Genomic DNA, 5,753 nt, shown 5'->3' on the forward strand with positions numbered 1-5,753 from the left:
GCCCTAAAAATAATGAAGAAGTGTTGAAATTTTAAATTATGAAAAATTGCATCAAACAGGTGGTGGGCAAGCTAAGATTGTGCGGTGCCCCAATTTGATTACTCACAAGTAGATGTGATGGTAGATTAATGAGTGGGATAAGGGGAAAGCAAGTGAAAGAATAGGGAACAAGTAACCTAATATGAATGAAGCAATTGATTGATGCATTGCACATAGAACACCGACTAAGAAGAAGTGAATGGAGATAGCATAGTATTACCTGAAGATCGAAGAAGACGGAAAAAAAAAGTGCAAAGAGCCTCAATAATTTCACTCACTCACTCAGAATTAGTTTGGGAGAGAATTGAGATTCAAACGACATTGTTTGAGATTTGGGAGACTTTTTTGTCCTGTTATTACCTTTCTATAACATTTACGTGGAACACCGTTGTAACTGTCACCTCTGCAGAATAAAATTCATATCAGACATCTCCATTATATTTTACAAGTCCAAATAAACAGAAAAATTTACGTAAAATATTCATAAGACAAAAAATCAATAATTTATTTATCTTTTTCTCAAATCAAAATATAGGGCAAAAAATCATTATAAACCAATGTCATCTAGAATTTACGTATATAAGCCAAACCGAAAATGGTTTCAGTAATGCGCCAGAACGTATATAATATAAATCGAACCAACGTGGTTCGAATTGCATTTATTAGTAATTCGAACCAGTGCAGTTTGAATTACATGTTGACTATTGTTAATAAATCGAACCAAGATGGTTCGAACTTCAAGTGCATATAATTCGAACCAGGGTGGTTCGAATTATAGAGAGAAAGCTGACAAAGTAATTCGAACCATTTTGGTTCGAATTAAACCAACCATAATTCGAGACTATGCAGTTCGAACCACGTTGGTTCGATTTATATTAATATACGTTCTGGCGCATTACTGAAACCATTTTCAGTTTGGCTTATATACGTAAATTCTAGATGGTATTGGCTTATAATGGTTTTTTGCCCTCAAAATATATGAAATTAGACATTTTAATATTTAAAAATAAAAGTTAATAATTATTAAATAATATTTAACCTCCTCATGTTATGAATATTTAAAGCACTATCACATTTCCTCAATAATGACAAGCTTTTTGCTAAGGGTAATATTAGTGGGTTTTTTAATTCTTGAGTTGCTACAAGTCTCCATAGCTTTGGAGCGTATAAGAAAAGTGGAGTTAAGAGGAATAAAAGGTGAGGGAAGGTTGGGATTAACAATGGCAAAAAGTGAGGAATTGTAAGGATTGATACTTAGCTAGTGATTTTTGAAGAGGGGTGTGAGAAAAAGAAATCTAGTTTTCCGTTTGAGAAAAGAGCATGCTGCATGCGTGCACGTGCACTACTGCATCTGAACTGTTTTTTTTTTGTGTTAGTGTATTAAAATACACTGAATGTAATTGTTGAACAAATATTAGCTTCAATTGATAAAATATCATTGGCCCTAGAGCACTGTTGTATAATTATATAAGAACTATCTGATTAAGTAAACCAACGTTATGCATAAGATTTTGCTTTGATGATGAACACTAGTTCAAGCACCTCGCGCTTATTTATTATAATTATCATAAATTTGCATGAAATATTGTTGAGTTTAACTACCAAAAATGTTGATCTAATAGTAATAGAGAGAGTTTTGGGAATCACATTACACAATCAATGGTTGCTATCAAAAAACAAAAATAAAAAAATTCAATTAAAAAAATATTCGAAATTCAAACTCAACAAAAATTCATTTTTAATAGTTTTATACTGAACTTGTTTAACCTATAATATTAATTGAAATTAGTTATTATAGTATTAGTTTTCTAATATTACATATTTGTTGAGAAAAAAATAAGTAATTTATTACGATGGAAACGATTTATTTTTCTAGGGTTAATAAAGAAACTAAGGGGACACAGTTGGGAAAAGAATTATTGAGTTTCATCATCTATAAAACAAGATTTTAAAAATAATACAATTAATCTATAACATAAAATTTTTAGAAATAACAGAAATTTAGTATATATATTTTTTTAAAATATATTTTTTAAAAAATAATTCTACGTGCCATATCAAACCTCCCTCAGTCCCCTTTTAATTTGTTATATATGCGTGCCTTGATATAAGCCAATAAATTAAACCTCCCTATTCACTCACCTACCTCCATTCATATGTTTCGTATTCATATATATAACATTAACAAATTAAAATACTTTTCTATAAGTTAATGCAGACTGCTTTAGCTTTTAATAGTCCTGTTTTTATACAAAATATATTTCCAGTATTTTAGAAATATTGCTTGCTACTACTGCTTCGTCTATGCACTTCCTTTGTTTAGATAAGACGTACTTAAATATTTATTTTGTTAATGTAATATGATAACATATAAAATAGTCCTTGAAAAATATATCTAGAGAAAGTAATAAGACAATAGTTCAGTAGGTAACACGAAACATTATTTCAGATTCATCAATCTAAAATAAAACTAATAAGATATATATAATGATTAAAATGAGGGTTTAAGCATATATATATGTTCGGTAGGTCGGTTGCTGAACGGTTCGGGTTGTGATCCGGGATGTTGGTAGGGGGTCGTCAAGTCGTGGACTGCCGGTCAGCGGTACGCGAGGTCCCGAGTACTTCGTGTGAGGGGGGTGCCACCTGCAAAGACACTTCGACGCTTTTGTCAGTAAGGTGTGCAGGCGGAAAGGGTGATAGAGTATGTGACGTACCTCTGGGGAAGAGTAAATCTTCCCCTTATATATTGTCAGAGGTGGGCCCTGTGGGCCCTGTGAAGGCAGGCCCACTATTCCCGAGACGTTCCCTTCACAGCTATGGGTGAGCTGTCACGGACGCGTGTCCGGGTTGGCGACGGAGCGTCCTAATCCCTGACCGTTCGGGTCGGGTGGAGCTCAGGTCGGCCCAAGCCAGCGGAAGGTTTGGGCCAGGCCGTAACAATATATATATATATATAACTTCTGCTCGGAAATTAATTAGGAGGAGTTAAGTTTTAAAATGATCTCTAAAGTTATACTCAATTTTTAAAATGGTCCCTAAAATTAATAATTATCTAAATTTATCTTCAAAGTTACACTCCAAAAATTATAGTAGTCCCTAAAACACTTTCCGTCCATCGTCTACCATCAAAAAATTAAATTAGACTGATTTCTGCCATGCTGACACAAAACAAAGTCGTTTTATATTTAAAAAAAAAAACAGCAATCAAAATTCTTCTTCTTCAAGAGATTACAAAAATAAAAACTAACAACACAAAAGATCACAAAAAAAACCAGCAAACAAGCAAAAAGGATCAATCAACTTAAACAACAAGTATCAATCAACCTAAACAGCAACAATTACAAAAAATAACAACAATAAAAAAATCAGCAATAATTACGAGTAAATCCCCAAAATAGTCCTCCAATTTGAGTTCCGTGCGAAATCCTGGTCCTTCCACCTAATTCCGGCATGACTCAGCAGTTGGAATGCTGAGCTGGCGATTCCAGTTCCACGTAGGCTTCATCACCCTCCACCATCACCATCGTTCCTCCTCTTCTCCCAACGGAGCCACTACCCTTCTCTCTTCTTCCAATCCTCCTTTCCCTTTCTCCCTTCCTCAAGCATTGTAGCCCTTTCCTTCTCTCATTTCACCAGCCTTCAGATCACTACCTCAGAACCACCGACGCAACCCTTTCTCTTTTCTTCTTCCTCTCTTCTTTTCTCTTCTCCTCTGTCCATTGGAGGGGGTGGATGAATCAGAACGGTGTCGTTTTGTGATGGAGGGGAATTGAAAGATTGCTTGGAGAATATTTTCATACACTTTCAACAACAATCAGAATCCAACAAACTAAATTAACCTATCATAACCACCTAAAATCAATTAAAACAGAAAATTAAACTAAACTAAGCCTAAAACTGGTGAAAATTAAAACTAAATTCTAAATAAACCTAAACTAATAGGGAAAGTTGGGGTGGTCAGACAGGAAAATAAGGCAAACTGAAACGTGAGGAAGGAGAAGAGGGTTAGTCATCATGGGTGATGAAAATGACAAGGAGAAGCAAACGAGGGGAGGACACCGACAGAGTAGTGGTTGCAGCGGCTATTGCGGTAGTAGTAGTTTGGTGATGAGAAACAAAGATAAAGGTACCCGGCTCTTTAGCTGAGAAGAGAAAATGGAAGAGGAAGATTTGGCGGTGCTAGGTTAAGGCCGGAGGTGATGGTGGTGACGATGGAGATGCTGGAAGCTACGATAGGGCTAGGGTTAGTGCGTGGAAGAGGGTGATGAAGATGGCAGATTGGCAGCGACAATAAGCTCGGGCCCGACGGAGGTGGTTCGCCAAGAAGAAAGCTCGACGTCTCTGGACCTGACGGGGAAGGAGAGGGTAGAAGGAGGAGGTTGGACACTATGGTCGCAGATGGTGGAGGCTATGGTGGCTCGCGGTGGTGGTTCAGCCTTAGGCCAATGGACAGAGGAGAAGAGAAAAGAAGAGAGGAAGAAGAAAAGAGAAAGGGTTGCGGCGGTGGTCCTGAGGTAGTGATCTGAAGGCTGGTGAACTGAGAAAAGGAAAAGGCTACAATGCTTGAGGAAGGGAGAAAGGGAAAGGAGGATAGGAAGAAGAAAGAAGGGTAGTGGCTCCGTTGGGAGAAGAGGAGGAACGATGGTGATGATGGAGGGTGATGAAGCCTACGTGGAGGTGGAACCGCCAGCTCAGCGCTCCGGCTGCTGAGTCATGCCGAAATTGGGTGGAAGGACCAGGATTTCGCATAGAGTTTAATTGGAAGGTGCATTTAGAGCATTTAGAAATTGAGGGGCAACATTGGTGCATGGGCCCAATCCGGGGGACCATTTTGGGAATTTACTCCAATAACTACATAATAGAAAACAGCTAAAATCAACCATTGATGTTTATTGAAACAGGATCAACAACAACTAATCACCTAGAACATTAAAGAACAATGATTGAATAACTAAAAAAATTTAAAAAAAACTCACCATGGCTGAGAGAGAGAATCGAACCAGAAGAGAGAAGAGAGAGCTGAGGTAGAGGGAGACAGAAAGGAAACAAGAGAAGAGCGCTGACGTGCAAGCAGCAACAACGACGAGTAGAGAGGGAAGCTGCAGTAAGCGTGACGAGTAGAGAGGGAGGCAGAAGCGAGCAGTGACGATGAGAAACAAGATGATGTAATGACACAGAGGGGTTGGCGACCAGCGTGGAGATGAGATGGAGGCTAACGAGCAGTGCGGCGACGAGATGGAGGCTGGCAAATTGCGCTGGAACAAGACTAGGTTGGGATTTTGTGCTCTGCCTCTACCGTGTTTGAGTGTGAGAGACTAGGTTGGGGAGGAGGGATGAGCGGCGCAACACCGAAACGGAGGCCAAAAAGAGGCGGCGACAGAGAGGGTTGAGAAAACCTCCATGTGTTTACCGTTGTGAGTGTGAGAATATAGTTGGAGAGGGGGCCTCGAAGGGGATTATTTTTTTTTTTTAAGTAGTATAAAATGACATCGTTTCAGTCCAACTCAGCTTTCCAATCGCTGACGATAAACGGAAAGTGTCTTAGGGACTATTATGAGTCCCGAAGTACAACTTCGAGAATAAATTTGGATAATTATTAATTTTAGGGACCACCTTGAAGTTTAAATACAATTTTAGAAACCATTTTAAGATTTAACTCCAATTAAGAATGTAGTCAAATGGAGCTAACTAATTGAAAAATAGGTTAGTTA

This window comes from Arachis ipaensis, chromosome B03 (genome assembly GCF_000816755.2).
Source record: "Arachis ipaensis cultivar K30076 chromosome B03, Araip1.1, whole genome shotgun sequence".
In the NCBI taxonomy this organism is placed as follows: Eukaryota; Viridiplantae; Streptophyta; class Magnoliopsida; order Fabales; family Fabaceae; genus Arachis; species Arachis ipaensis.